The 16626-nt window shown below is 42.2% G+C and overlaps 1 protein-coding gene across 3 annotated transcripts in view; it reads right to left on the reverse strand.

Moving 5' to 3' along the window:
- GPR156 (G protein-coupled receptor 156) overlaps positions 1-12482 on the reverse strand; it is a 95639-nt gene extending 83157 nt beyond the window's left edge. For 2 of the 3 annotated variants that reach the window (XM_036883475.2, XM_036883473.2), the window contains exon 1: positions 10479-10758. The gene's annotated coding sequence lies outside the window, so the exon portion shown is untranslated. Of the gene's footprint in view, positions 1-10478; positions 10759-12316 lie in introns of those variants that run through there. The other variant, XM_057503033.1, reaches the window with a different exon arrangement.
- Positions 12483-16626: the final 4144 nt, after the last annotated feature.

Raw genomic sequence — 16626 nt, forward strand, 5'->3', positions numbered from 1 at the left:
AACTGAATATCAGAAACCATGTATTAAGAATATAGAGGCTCTGGATCATTTTCTCTTCTCCAGTAAATATGTTCTTTAGCTTCGCTAGGGTATTAGAATAAAAAGAGATTACTTTAATCCAATCAGCGACTGATCTGATTGGGAACTGAATTTCAATTGTTATAAGACAGAGTCAATTTCTGAGTGAACTCCTGAGGCACAGTCTTTTAGGAGTCCCAACTGAAAGCTTTGGGTATTTGTATTAGTCAGGGTCCCACAGAGAAACAGAACCAATATCTTACAAATAAATAAAAGTGATTTATTGTAAAATTTTGGCTCATTCAACTATGGAGGCTGAGAAGCCCCATGATCTGCCACCTGTAAGCTAGAGACTCAGGAAAGCTGATGGTGTAGTTCAAAGGCTGAGAGCCAGAGAGCTAATGGTGTAGATGACAGCCCGAGTCTGAAGGCCTGAGAACCAAGGGCCCCAAGGACGGGAGAGAATCAGTGTCCCAGTTCAAACAGTCAGGCAGATAAATTCCAACCTTCCTCTGCATTTTTATACTATTCAGGTCCTCAAAGGATTGGATGATGTCCACCCACATTGGGGAGGGCCAACTGCTTCACTCAGTTCACTAATTCAAATGCTAATTTCCTCCAGAAACCCTGACAGACACCCAAAAGTAATGTTTAATGAGATACCTGGGCATCTTGTAGTTCACTCAAATTGACATATAAATTAAACATCACAGTTGTTTTCAGGCCCCTTAAACCTTGGTGGACTCTATACTCCAATTTTTATCTCCCCAGCTCATAAGACTGTAAGTAGCTCTGATTAGTTGTTTTTTTTTCAGCACCTGCTTTCTGTTTGGCTTCTTCACCTCTTGGTCTGTGCTGCTTATAAACCGGTGAATGGCTTGGAAGGAAAACTTCTTAGATTATTTGGCTAATTTTACTGTGCCTCTTATCTTTTCACAATCATGGCCTCTCATGTCTTGGCTCATTTAGTATCCGTGAATTCCTTCTTTTTCTTTTTTTTCTCCCTAGCCCTATCAGACTGCTGAATGTTCTGCTCAGCTTCTCTAACTCTTAGCATCTGCTTTTTGCTTTGGTTCTTAGAAGCTCTACTTAAACAATGGCAAGTATCTAAAGGGAAAAAGCACCCCAAAATGTGGGGTCACTCAATGAACTTTACTTCTTTCTGAGGTTGTAGCTCCCAAGACCTGGCTTCCTTAGTAGGTCCTTTTGACTTTACATAGATTTTTAAAATCTGGCTTTACTACATGTCCCCTATGGGAGCAATGGTCTATATCAGGTAGTTCGTTATAGCCAGAAGCAGATGCTCAATGTCTGGTAGTATATTTAACTTTAATTTTTTTTTTTACTGACAAGACCAAACTGTTTAAAATTAATCTTTAATCTACAGACACAAATGACAATGCAAACAGTATAAGACATAACTATCTTTAGTACTATGAGACCAGTTAAGATACCTTTAGAATCCCTAAGTTACAAAAGAAAAACGTACTACAGGGACTGGTTTTACAATCATTACTGACCAGTGCATATTTGAAAATTAAAAGTTTATATAAAAGTATGTATTAGCACAAAGACTAATGCTTATTCTGCAGGTTTATACATGTTCAAACCAAAGTTAAAATTTTTCCTTAAAAATTAATTGCAATAACTTCTATCCTGGTTTCTTTTTCTTCCTTTAGTTTTCAATCTAGGACATAGAAATCTTTTTCATAGCTACTGAGTAAAAATTGCAGCAAATGTTATAGAAATCAATAGCAAAATGTCTGTCACAGGACTCCATAATTCCTTTCCCTCTGCATTGCTAATGTTTGCATTCTGAACACAGATTCACAGTTGGGTTTCTAATATGGATTAGAGATCACAGATATCTATAAAGTGTCCATGAGCTCCCAGGCTTGCTGATCACACAGCAGCCTTCAGCTGATGATTGTAAAATCTCATTTACTTTTTGCTATTTTGTCAGTTCATTTTTTACATTTCACTTGTCTGTACTCACCAGCTTCCCTTGATGCTTCTCTGATATTTTCTCCAGCCCTGGTGTGGTGGGGAATCCCTCTCCTCTCTCATCTGCTGGACTAGGCTGAACTTTTACATCCAAACAAGAGCACACTGAAAATGAAAGCCAAGTAGTCCTGGAAAGCTCATTCCTAATACAAGGTTTGCTAAAATCATTTGTTTAAAAATGTTCGCATCTGTTGCTTGGCACTGATCCTTAAGCTCCAAGACCCCTACCTTCTTAACTAATTATCCTCATGTTAAATAATCAGTTATGGTTGATTTGACTAGGTACTCATAAAACTCCCCAAACCCAAATCCCTCAAAATAGAGGGAGAAGACTGGAATGGAATTGAAGAACTTTTCTCAATCCAACTATTACAGAAAGGGCATAACAAAAAACAGCAGATACAGCATTGTGAGAAAGCACCGTAACAACCTATTCTCTCTGAAAGCACGCCCCGGTCCTGCAACTGATTACACTGCTCCTGCCATAGATGAAGACCATGTATAATTCCACAGCATGGAATAATTGAGCAAGGGGAATTGTAAACAGTCTGGCCAACCAGAAGCAATAGACACACAATGCAACCAAGATACAGCAGACCCCGTTCTCCACTGTGCTACTATAATCCACACTTGGCAAGGACAAGTCCTCACTGCAGGGTTCTCCTGTCTAAACACACAGGCTTCCCTGGGGAAAGGTGGTGGGAGAGGGGCCAGAAAGACAAAAGGAGGGAGGGAAGCAACTGCTCTAGGGGAGACCCGCAGTGAGAACTTAAATTCTGTGTATTCCCTTTGACCCAGAAATGCCAATTTGGGGAATCTCCCTATGGAAATAAACCCAAAGTAAGGGTAAGTGTAGAATGTTTATGGTGGCATAATTTGTTGTGTAAAAAAAAAAAAACTGGAAGAAACACTGGGATATTTATCAATACAGAAAAATGGGGAAGATTTTGGAACTTCTACAAAGGAGTATTAAGTAGCTTTTAAAAAGAATTGGACCAATTAAGCATAGATATATAGAAAAACGTACATATTATTAATGAAACAAACAGATTAATTGCTATTACTTGATCCCACTAACATATGAAATAGAAAATAACTACATATGTTTGCTTGACCATAAAGAAGGAGCTAAGGAATTCACACTCAACTTTTAATAGTAGTTTTGTCAGGAAGATGGAAAGGACAGGAAGTAGAGATTAATAGCATTTTCTTTATATGTTGCTGTCTTATGGGACTTTTCACAATGAATACGTTTTACTTTCACAATTTAAAATATAAAAAGGAATGGTGTAGACTTTATAATTACAAGTAAAGCCAGACGCCCCAGTTCAGCAGGGTGTGCAGTTCTCTAGCATTTATTCTAAGTTGATCCTGGTGAGTAAACAACAACTTCTGCTCTGGGAGAGAGGCCTCACCTTGTGTCCCTCAACAGAAGCCAATTAAAGCACAGACTTGACAGTGCTTCTGGAAAAAGCTGCTGGTTGTAAAATGAAAACTACATTTACCTCCAAAGCCTCAGACACAGAGTTTCCCAAGGGGCTGCCTGAGCCAGTAAGCAGGCAACAAAGGCATGGATGAGAATAGAACAACAGGCTTTTGTCTGGAAAAATCCTACTACAGCTATTGACAGCCTTTGTTGGCTCCATACACAAGGCTAGATACACAAGCTGGCCCAGCCTCTGCAGGAAAAAAGTATTAAACTCTGCGGGCAAGATGCTGCTGCCCAGGTTTGAAGTGTTTTCTGTGTTAGCACTTTTGTGGAAGGTTCTTTGAGAACCTCTGGAAGCCAGTTGTGGGCCTTCCAATTGTCACCCCCAGGATGGCATTAAGGCCTTGGAGATATGACACTTGGCTCAGCATTTGCAATTTGGTTTCATGCTGACAGAAAGTCCCAGATCTCCTGGGGTGAGGCAGAGCAATAGACGTGTGATATTCAATAATAAAACAACATTCAGAAGCTAGCAGCTTATGAAGAATTGACTTCTTGGATCATTCATTCACCTTCTAACATCTTTATTTCTTATTGTACAATTCCTTCACTCATGCTTCTTCTTCAATCACCCTACTTAACTTCTTTAATAGATTATTTATTTATTTTTTATTTAAATGCTTACTATACCAATCATGTAAAATATAGATAAGTTTAAGAAAAGGAAAGTAATCACTTATCCCACTGCTGGTGATATTCTGGAATAGTTTCGTCTTGTCTTCATGTTGACTTTTTAAAGTAGGTCTGCATTTGTGTATAGCTTTGCAAGGATAGATCAGTGTGTCATATGTACACCTAATATTACAAATGAGTATGAGAGAGCATGTGCAAGTGTGAAAGGGGATTTGGACAGCTGTTATCTGCATGGCTGTGGTGTGCCTATGTGTTCTGGTGTGCCCAGCCTGTATTTAAGAGTCCTCAGAATGACTGTGTCAGCAGCCTTCACATCTCGGTCCTTTTCTCCTCATAGCTGCCTTGGAAATTGGCAATATTTACATGCGAAGATTCCCTTGGGTGGTTATTTGATCTTCCTTCATCCTAGTTTTTCACTGGCAGATAAGTGGATACCTGGGATCCCACCAGATCACTTTTCCCTTTCCCTCCTCCTGCTGTCATCTTTCCTGCTCCTTCTTTACTGGATCCTCTGGGTTTATCCTAACAGCATCCAAAAGCAGGCAGCCCTCACCAGCCTGGGAATAATCACAGAATCATCCAAATGTCCATTTGGAAAAGACACTCAAGTAAGATGCGTTCTGTTCACCTGCTCAGAGGAAATACTACAGCTAATGTGGCCCTTGAGGAAACTCCACTTTAGGCAGAAAATCAGGAATTTTTGGATTAGAGCCAAGATGGACCTTGTTGGTCTGCAGTCTTGTCAGACAAACACTTCAGGCCTTTGCCACACATTCAGGACCCTGCCACACCTTCAGGCCCCTATGTTTTTCCTAGTTAAGAGGTTTTCTTCTGCCTTCTCTCTCTAGGTCTCCCCAGTTACCTTTGGAAAATCAGAATGGAGAGCTGGCAGTACCACCTGACAGTCTGACACTCCAGCACAGGCAAACAGCAATGGAATGGCACAACACATTCTTTCCTTGGTGTTCTCACTGTTACTCTGGAACACGACCCAGAGCAGCTAGGGAGCAATTCCAACAGGAAAGCCCTGGGCAGAACCATGAAGTTTCCCCAAGAGGTCCTCCCACGCCCTTTCCTGCCACTATACCAAAAAATCGCTTTCCCCACCAGAACTCCAGAGCTTTCTGGCTAATCTATAAATACGCAAAGCACCTCACTCTAGCACTAAAGACTGACTTCCCCAGAGCCATCACTTCCACAACTTTCTCTCCCTTATCATAAATATCATGAAGTGTAGATGACTGACAGGCTTAACACCCCTCCCTATTTTCTCTGTGAGTTAAAAAACAAACATCCTGGGGTACTTTTGAATAGAAACCTGCAATTTGAAGGGAGAACACATGCAGAAGGTGGCCAGGCGGTCCTGTCTAAGCTTATCAGTCTGCATGACCTCAACTCTCTACCATCTGCCTCTCTAGTCACTGCCCAGTGGCCTGGTCAAAACAGGCCTGAGTTCTGCAAGGAGGATCTGCCAACCTTACTGCTTAGTCCTCAGTTGCCTGGCAATCCTTGTCTGAGATATACTAACCCAGATTTGGGTTCAGGTCATAAAGAAGTACCTAGACCCTCTCCACTCCCCTCACTGAGGCAAAGTGGCCATGATGGGGATCTGATGGAAGCACACAACCTAGGAATCCACTTTGACTTGGAGCATTCCGTGTATACAGGAGAATGGGGGGCAAGAAGGTAGTTGGTGACATCTGTTTCTGGTCAGTGCCAGGAGTATGCTGAATGAATCTGACCCCTTCTTGTTTACCGCTCTTAGAGTAGACTGTACAATGTCTCTTGACTGGATATGGAAGAATATTCTGGAAGTGCTTTGGGCATATATAGACCTCAACGATTTGCTTCAGCTGGAGGTACCTCCCAAGAATTGCTCAAAATCTGACCCAATCTCTGGTCAAAAGTTACATGGTTCCCTACAACAAATAGACTAAAGTCCACACTCTTGTGTCCTTGACAATCTGGCCTTTATCTCTCCTACTTTATCTCTTACTGCAAACCTGCCCTGACCTAACCCTCCCCTCTCATCTCTCCACTGTATTCAAACCACACTGGCACTTTGGCCCTGACTCAAATATCTGCTCAAGTTATTCCGTCTTTCAGGAAATGTTTTTCCACACCACAGTTGCCCCTCAATGAGCTACACCTCTTCAGAACTTGACTCAAAAGACACTTCTTCCTCGAAAGAAAATAAAGTTTCCTCGGGAATAGCTAGTTCTCGACCCTCCACTTGGAAACCCTGGCCAGTTCCCTTCCCCCACAGCTTCACAGCAGGTGTGATAACTGAATTCTAGCACTCAGCATAGTTGTGTTGTATAGGCCTTGTCTACATCAGTGCTGAAGGAACTGTATCTTTCACAAGGCTGATTCCTTCATTCTTCTATTTGGAATGAATGCATCCCACCTTAATTAACCCCTCCTCACTTTAACAAGTTCTTTCCCACAATCCCCTCTGGATTTACACCTTTGGGTGCTATATAAATGGGCACTCCTTTTTTCAATCCATTTCCATCAGCACTTGCAGTCTTTCTCCTGATTCAGACACTCCTAATGACCATTTTTCTGTGTGCTCATTCTTCCCCATCCCTAGAAAGCAGGGTGCTCTGCAAGTGGGGTTCAGTAACAGAGGCTGTTCTCTTGCCTTACCATCTATCTCTGAGTATCTCATGATTATGACAAGCGTCTCAGAAAAAAGCCTTGAGAAGTCTAGATGGAAACCAATGCCCCATGGAAACACATAAATATTTTATCAGGCTCTGAACAATACTCTCGTTCATGAATATTTAAACTCCCTGATAGCATAATGTTCAGTGGCTGATTAGAGTCAGCTTGTATCCGGTAGGGAGTTGAGAGGAAGGGCATACAATAGCGAGGGCAGCAGACATTCCAGAGTCTCTGTTAAAGACCTAAAGACACTGAAAATGAGGGCTTCCCAATTCACATGGACATTCATTTTTTCAAGCACTCTCCATCTGGAATGGGAGGTAGGTCAGCACCCGGTGGAACTGTCTAGGGAAGATTATCTCTGGGCTGCAGGAGGCTGCCACATCAGTCACAACCCCCACAACTGTGTCACACCTGTCTCACCACTGGTGGCACATAGGACTCAAAATAAGACAGACCCTATAATAATGCTCATGGCCACTTTATTCCAAATAGTCCCAAACTAGAAACAACTTAAGTGTCCATCAATAACAGAATGGATAAACACATGGTAGATATTCATACAATGGTATACTATCTTGGAATAAAAATAAATGAACAACAGATATACTCAACGACATGGATGAATCTCACAGGCATGATATTGGTTAAAAACAAGCCAGACACAAAAGTACGTAAGTGTGAATGCATTTATATGATGTTCAGGAATGCACGACTAATCTCTGAAAGCAGAAATGTTGCTTCGGGGGTGGGGGTGACCAGAAAGGGACATGAGGGAAATTTATGGGACTGAAATTTTTAATATCTTGTTTGCAATGTGAACTTATCAAAATCGGCCCAGCTTCTAACACAGGATTCAGCTTAGAGGTCACTGATCTCCAGGATCACCATTTACCTATGAAATATTGATTGACCTGAATTGCCTCAAAGGACTTCTAGTATTTTATCAAGGGTTCTGCAACCTTTATAGGAGTCAATGTCTTTTTTGTGTCATTTAATAATCTAATTTACTCAACAATTATTTATTAAATTCCTTACAACGTGCCAAACAGGAACATAGCCATGACTACAACAAAAAATGTCTGGTCCTTATGTAGCTACTGGAATGGGGAGATATAAGGACAATTAACAAAGAAACAGATATACTATATAATGCCAGGTAATAAGTGCAATGAAGAAATAAAGCAGGGTCAGAGGACAGGGAGTGACAAAAGGTTGTTTTGGGACAGGTGGTCAGGGAAAGCCTGGTGGAGGAGGTCACATTTGAAAACAGACCTAAATGAATAAAGGAAAGAAGCAGTGCAAGTATCTAAGAGAAGAGTGTTTAGGCAGAGGGAAGAACAAAGGAAGGGAGAGTGAAAGAATATGAGGTCAACCAGGCCAGATCGCATGGGGCTTTGGTAAGCCCTGGAGGTGAATTTTATTCAAAGTGTGAAGGGAAGCCACTCGACAGTGCTAACCAGCAATGTGATATAATACGACTGATGCTTCCAGAATGGGGCAAAAGGAGGCAATTAAGATACTTGCCTGGGTCTTAGAGAAGATCCAGAAGAATAAGAACCATATATACTTCTCTATCTTAATATCCTTCACACATCTTTCTTTTAACAACCTTCTGATCAAAACTCCGTCCAGGGTCATATCACACATATCTGGATTTCAAACTCAGATTTTTATTAACAAGGTTATATCTCAAGATAGTTATAAGTTTATAAAAAGAGAGGTAGGTAACTTTTCTGTATGTCAAAGTTTTCCTAACACTGGAGGGAAAGAAAAGAGGTAGGGATTTGCATCCTTCATCAGGCAAAATTAATCCGCAACTAAATATGAATGTTATAGCTTTCAACAATTTTCTATGAAATAAAGGATGATTTTTAACTAACTAAATGTGGAACATTCTTTTCGACTTTCAAATCCTTTTCTGCCTGCCAGTCCTCGCTCCATTGTCTCTGAAACAGGTCCCAGCCTCAGTGTGCCTTTCTCCCCTCCACCCACTCACCACCCCAAGTTACTCTCTGAAAACCTACAAGGGAGTGGAATAAAATGCAAATTCAGGGTGGGGGTCGCTTTTTGGAGAAGTCCTTATACTCCCCCAATCCACTCTGGAAATGCCCTTATTTTCAAACCACAGAAAAGGAAATATTAATGCCATCAACAGGAAACAAATTGTTAAGCCCCTATTGTCCTCCCCATCATTACTATCCCGTTCTTTTAAAAGCCCTCTAGACTGGAAGTTGGGGAGCCTCATCCCACCCACCCTCTGGTTCTCTACTAGGCCACAATTCTGCTTTCACTAGACTTGAAGTTCTCTATCCCCAGGCTACCACAATTCTGCCCCTGACCAGACTAAACTCTAGACTTGATTGGGGAAGAGGGAGAAGCTAAAAGCTAGTGGTAAAAGAGAAGGGGAAATACAGGAGGCACTCCAGAGACGGCGGTGGCCCTGAAGTGGCATTCAGTTGGCTAAACAGGGACCACAGAGCCATCATCCCGCTCCCGAGAGATCCCTAACTCAAGCCAAGACTGCCGAAGCTTTTTATTCTCCAGACTCCAACTGTCTCACACCATATGCAATCACCTCCTAAGCCATTTATCTCCACACCCATTTGCTCCAACCACAGCAAAGGAAGAAGCTACTGTTCTACAAGCCTGGCTGCTTCCCAGCCTGCAGGGAGGCTGTCTGTGGTGAATTTCGCCATTGTTGAAGAAAAATTAGTTTTCCTTTGCAGGCCTTGCTGCCTAATGCCACGTAACAATTTTTCCAGCTTTCGGCCCGGCTTGAAAAGCTTTCACTTTTATCTAGGGGTGCAATAACTTAATGTTATCCTCTATATTCTGGTTTAAAGGGCTGCACCAGGAAAGGCATGTCATTATAGGCTAGGACATAATTTGCCTATTGTTCATGCATGTATACCTAGAAAACCAACAAAGGGAATAAGAGCATGCCATGACTTCTCTCCCCACAGATTTCTACTTTGAACTGGTAATAACAACACTCGATGTTAGAGGAAAACAAAGTTTGTATTCCGCAGCAGCGCATGGACACCTAGACACACACCATTTAAACACCGAGTTCTAATAAGTGGCCTCTGTAAGTTCTGATAGAGCTAAGTTGGAAATGGGTGCTGGCCAGGGTACGAGGATGCTGCAGTTCCCGGGCAGACAGACAGCAGAGCAATAAACTTTCTCTATTCAGAACTTCACAATCCCAGTGAGGGAGCCCGTCCTACCCTCCTGATCGCTGGGGCGAATGTGCCACTGCAAGGCAGATTTGGGGACAAGCTCGGCGACGAGGCTCTGGGAAGTCCACATGCCGTGGAAATCTGTCCAGGATCTCTCCATTTCAGTAGTCTGTTGCTCATTCAACAAAACGGAACGGCCATAGCCTCTCTCCCCACCTAATACAGGTACTGTCTCCCCCCCGCCCCGCTCTCATGAAATTGCCACTGGCATTCCTGATGCGTGACCCTGGGCTCGCCTCCAGTTTCTAAGATAGTTTCTTCATCGTTTCCAAAGTAACCGCCCAGATACTGGAAAGGAGAGACAGCCCTTCCCCCCTTTCCCCTTTCTGTAGAATTTAAATGTTTGGTGTTTTGTGGCTAGATAGTGTCCACAGAGGGGTCCTACACCATCCCGAACGGGGTCTCCTCGAGGGCGCGCTGCTCACCTCACCAGGTCCCCGACCGCCGAGAAGCGCCAAGCTCGCGGCGGGCGGCGGGACGCCCAGGGTCCCCGGGTCTCTCGCGGGTTCGCGGGACTGGAAAGCACGGGGAGGGGCGGGGCCAGGGCCAGGCCGGTAGCCGCGCCTATCGCCTCGCCGGGAGCCCGGAGCCTGGCGCGGAGGCGGCAGGACGGCGGCCCCCGCCTCCGCGGTCTGAACCGGGTGCACGTGCCCGGGAGGCCGCCTCGGGTCCGGGTCCCGGCGGGGCCGCGCCTCGCGCCCCTCCCCTGGTGCCGCCCCGCGGTTCCCGCGCGGCTCCGCCACCCGCACCCCCGCCGAGCCCCCGCGCGTCCCCCTCGCCCCGCCGCCGAGTTCCCGGGCAGCCCCGCCCCCGGCCGCCGGCCTCCGAGACCCTCCCTCCCCCGCGCCTTTCCTTCGCCGCCGCTTCCCGGCCGCAGAAGCCGGTAACGAGACTGGAAGGGCTCCCCGCGAGTGTTCTTTTTTAATTTCTGGAGTGGCGTTCCTAGTATCCTCTCTGGGGTCTACACATTCATTAAATTTGTCCTTATTTCATAATCAAAAAGATAAGAATGTTACTTTTTGCAGGAACACTAAAAAGCCACAAGATGCCCACCCATTAGAATATGCTTGAACCTTTGTATTTAAGACACCCTGAAGTCATAGGGTGAGGGGAGACCTGGAAAGGGTCATGGGAATCTATTTAGACTTTTCACATTTTCATTTACTTGAGTTCAAAATCTCACACTTTTTTATGCTGGTTGGAAAATCCCACCTTTTTACGACTGCTTTGAGAAAACCTTCTGCTGACGAAGGGATAGGAGAGGAAAGCCACGTGGGGCTTCTCCCTCTCCAACTGGACGGTAGTGGCATTCTGGGATGTCTTACACACGATTGTTACCCTAAAGAAGTCTTCTCACGGAAAAGATTCTACTGAAGGAAAAATAAAAGGAAGAAAGAAGGATAGCCAAGGGTTCTCTCAAGCCAGTGAGCAAAAAGCTGGGATTCCCAAGGGCAAAAATTGTATGTGAGATTTTACCCCGGACTCCGTCCAGACCCCTCATTCCCTGGGAACATGCAGAAACAGAGGGGAGGGATTTGATCCTGCCCCTTCCCTACTGCTCTAGTTAAGAAGGCTGGTGGGGTCATCTTTTCCTGAGGACACCTGACTTCAGAGTCAGAATCAGATCTTGGGTTCTGTGGTTCTAGAATGAAGATTGGACCTTGTGGTCTCTGTGGGGCTTTTATTATAGCTGAGCATTTCTCTATGCCCTTAACAAATTATCTTAACCATCCCGTCTGTATTCTGCAAGATATTGGAATCATTCTTTGAATGTGGTTCCCACCTCCAATTCCCACCCCCTCAGTTGCCAGGATCTTCCATCAAGGCCTCCGCTGTTTACCTCAGATATGTTTCTGGAATCTCTCCCCTCCTCTGCATTCCCACATTGCTGCTCTTGTTAGACTTTGATTACCTTGGGCTGAATCATTTTAATCGTTTCCTAACTCGGTTTCATGCCTCCTGTATCTCCCCACCTCCAGCACAGACCCAAGAATGTCACTCTTCTGCCAAAACAAAACATTCTCCCCACTCCCCGCCCCCCTCCACACAAACCTGCGGTAACTCCCCTCAGCAACTGGAATACAGTTTCAACCACTTTCACAATTGGTGGAGCTTACCTTTCCAACCTTCTGTTCAATCAACACCTGTGTTCCAGTTACTAAAGCTGGGCCAATTGCCATTATTACACCCTGGGTTTTTTTTAATGGCCCTGTTTATTTTGTTCATTCTATTCCTTTACCCTGGATTTCTCCCCATCTTTTACCTGTTGAAGTGCTCCCAAGCTTTCGAGATCCAACTCGAATGCCTTCTCCTTTAATGAAGTTCTTCCAGATTTTCCCAGTCAGATCTGTGAGGTCAGTTAATCTCTCTTTCCCAGCATGCTGTGCTTCTGTTGCAGCTGGCTGTGTCCTCCTGTCTCCCCACTGACTGTCAGGGCCTGCAAGGCAAGGTATGTTTCTGACTCATCTTCATCCCCCGTGGCAATTGGCCACACACACATTTTAAAATGAATAACCATTCTTTGGTTGTGTATAAACTGTATTATTGTAAAAATTCATATACATAAAACTATAAAGGAGGAAATAAACCCCCACACCCTGAAATAACCACTGTTGATGTTTCAGTGATCATATTTCCATGAATCTCTTTATGTATATGCCCATCCATATATACCCACATGGAATCATTTCATGTAGGCTGTTTTCTTTGAGACACCCTCTTTTCTAGTCTTGTCTTTTCTTACCTGACCTCTCCCCCTCACTATTCTCCCTCACTCTCAACTATTTAAAAAGTTAAGCATGTTAGCATAACTTTATATATATATATATACACCCATATATATGTATACATGTTATCTTATTCTTATTTTACAAAATAAGTTACAGCACATATACTTCTCTGCTTCTTGCTTTTCTCATTAAACAATAAGTCATAAAAATCCAATTCAACTAGTATTGCTCTAATTCTTTTATTTTAGAGGTTGCACGATGTTTTGGATGTATTGAATTGATTCAAGTTCCCCTATTTATGACGTTCAAGCTCTTTTTTAAAAAAATTGCCAGTGCCATCCCTGTTTCAATAAACATCCTTATATGTGTATCCAAATGCCCTGGAACTTTAATTTCTGAGGGATTGAGTCCTAGATAGGAGATGGGTCTATTTAAAATGATAATAGATTGCCTTCTAAAAGGCTGTAACAATTTGCTCTGTGTAATATTAGCCATTCCAATATGTGAATAGTGGTGGGGTGTTCTTTTAATTTGTATTTCACTGACAACTAATGAAGCTGCTCATGTTTTCTCTTTTTCCTCTTTGGATTTTCTGTTCTGTAAATTGCTTATTCATATACACTTTGAGTTACTGGTCTTTTTCTTTTCAATATGTAAGAATTTTTTGTATATTATAGATAGTAACTCTATACTGTGTTGAATGGATGGCAAGTACTTTCCCCAATCTCATTTATCTCTTAGCTTTGTTTGGCATTTTTTAAACCAATTACAATTTATTCAAGCTGACATCAAGTTAATTTCACATGCCTTTTAATGAGAGTCAATACAGCACTTAAGAAACGAAAATAGCGTTTGCAGTTTCAAACTTCCTTGGGCAACCAATCTTCTATTTCAGTATTTCACAACTTATTCCAGATTCTGATATGCCATCCTACTCCTTCATTCCATACTTAGTCACTGTAAATCTACATTGCCCCATTCACAAATATACTTGTGTTTGTAGTATATTTTTATGTGCATATATATTTTATGTACTATATATTATTATTGGGCAGAGTCACATTAAATAGACCATTTTGATTAATCAGATTTCTGGTTAACAAATTGTTAACACATTTAGTGGTCATCATTTATTTTTTTCTGCCACAAATCTACTCCTTTGGGAAAATGCCTCTTGCTGTCCCTCCCATGCAATTCTAGAAGTCTGCTAATCTTGGCACCCCACTCTTCTGACTATGATAGTGGGCATTACCCACACTCGAACAAATGGACTCCCCATCCCAGAAACTTGAATCTTGACTTTTAAGTTGGGAGTGTCTTAAAATGATTGTCCTTAATCCCTTTTAGTCATAAAAATTTAGCTATTTTCTAAATTGTTGCTCTGGGCAACATCTGAATTGTAATTAAACATCTGAATCTAAAATAATCTAATTTGGAGTAATATCAATTTCAATAGCTTATATAAATTTTGCTCCAGAATAGCTCCATGTCCCTCTCCCTCCTCTGTGCTATTATTTGCACACAAATATTACCTGCATTATCTTTTACATTATAAATCCATCAGCTCAGGTTTATAATTAACTTCTCGCTTTATAGAGTTGTCTTTTTAATCAGATAGAAGAAGAGTTGCAAATGAAGTACACATTTATATCTCTTATATAGTAACTTATGCAGTTATGTTTACCAGTGCTCTTTAGCCTGGATTCTAGTTACTGTCTAGTGTCCTTTTATTTCAGCATGAAAGACTCCCTTTAGCATTTGCTGTGGGTCAGGTCTTCTAGCCACCTCCTCCCTCAGTTTTCCTCTTCTTGAAATGACTGAATTTCTCCTTCATTTTTGAAGAGATGTTCATTCAAAATAAAGCTCCAGAAGTTTTACCTTGAAATTGACTTGAAAGCAACTGGACTCCCCAGACCTCACCCTCTTTAACCAACTAGTAACACTGGGCATTGAGATTCAGTATCCAACTCACATTCCTGATGCTCCCTGTGGCCTCAGACTCCAAAAGCTGGCTCCAAGTTTATACAGGTATCTAGAAGGTACCAGAAGTAGTTTGTGAATGACACATTCTAAGAATGCACTATTGTCAGAATGGCGTTTATTCTTTTGTTATTATTTTTTCAACAAATAGTAAACAGATGTGAAGGGATACCAACTTCTTGTTTTCCTCATTTTCTTATCTTGGTCCAAAACATAGTTCTTTGCTTTCTCAGAAGTGTTAGGGAAAAAGCTATAAGCATTCTTGATTTCAGCTCCCACTTGTTTCTTAAGCAAGTAGGATGGTTTGTATGATTGTTTTAGGAAAAATATCATTGCATTCACATGGCCAAGCCCTTCCTTGACTTTCTTTTGGAATGATGCTACCCACAGAAGATATGCATTTTTCTCTTTGTACAGTAGATTAGCTGGAACAGCACCTGCTCCTATAGGTGGGCTGGGGTTGTACAAGTTCTGTCTGTATTTGGTGGCCAAGTTCAATACGGGGAGGCATAAGATACCATTTTGCCTCTAATCTGGTTGTATTCTCCAATCCAGCATTACCGTAAAAAGCTGATACTGGTTATGCTTAGTGAAATAAGCCAGGTGGAGAAAGACAAGTACCAAATGATTTCACTTATCTGTGGAGCATAAGAACAAAGCAAAAACTGAAGGGACAAAACAGCAGCAGACTCACAGAACCCAAGAATGGACTAACAGTTACCAAAGGGAAAGGGACTGGGGAGGATGGGTAGGAAGGGAGGGCAAAGGGGAATAAGGAGAATTATGATTAGCACACATAATATAGCATGGGCACGGGGAAGGCAGTATAGCACAGAGATGACAAGTAGTGACTTTATAGCATTTTACTATGCTGATGGACAGTGAGTGTAATGGGGTATGTGGTGGGGACTTGATAGTGGGGGGAATCTAGTAACCACAATGTTGCCCATGTGATTTTATATTAATGATACAAAAAAAAAAAGCTGATACTGGGACTATTGCCTGATTGTTGCATTGCCATTTCTATACTTTAGAACTCAGGGGCAATAGGGATATGATTCCAATTCTCAAACTCTAGTTATTGGGATTCACTTTGGACAGTACATTGCTGGCAGCTATGAGGGAGTCAAAGAATTATATATGTGGTTCCTGCCCTCAAGAAATTTGTGGTTTTGTAGTGCAGATAAGACATTTACACAAATAACAATTCAAATGAGAATATTATCATCAAATATTTTGAAATCATTTTCTGACTTAAGGTTTTGTGACAGATGCTGAGGATATAGAAATATGCTATGGTTTCTGCATTCAAGGACCATGCAGAGAAATCTTCACAGAGAAAAGGGAACTTGACCTCATCTAAGAAGGGTACGATCTCAAGGGACAGTGATAGGGAAAGATGCTCCAGGTAGAGGAAGGAGCATGAGCATGTGCTTGGAGGCAGGAATCAAGGCAAGCAGTCTGTTTTGATAGAACACGAGGGGTCTTTTAGGAGAACAATGACAGATAACTGGATAGGTATATTGAAACTAGATTGCGTGGTTTCTCATTTGCTGACATAATGAGAGGCAGTAGAGTCTAATGGTTACATGTCAGTAGAGAACAAAAATGGTCCTTGTAGAGGCAAACCTCCCTAAGAAAAATAAAATGTCCCCCCAAAAAAATACTTTTGTCTATAATTTACTCAGTATACCGTCACAGAACTATAAAGACCTTGGAGGTATACCAGTTCAATTTCTCATTTTAGGAATGAAGAAAGAAGTCCAGAGAGATGAAATGACTATTCACATGAACACTAGGCACATGCCTTAAAAACGTAAAGATGATGCCAATGAGAAGAAACCCTTCCCGAGAAGTAAAAGCA

The sequence above is a fragment of the Manis pentadactyla genome, chromosome 1 (assembly GCF_030020395.1).
Source record: "Manis pentadactyla isolate mManPen7 chromosome 1, mManPen7.hap1, whole genome shotgun sequence".
In the NCBI taxonomy this organism is placed as follows: Eukaryota; Metazoa; Chordata; class Mammalia; order Pholidota; family Manidae; genus Manis; species Manis pentadactyla.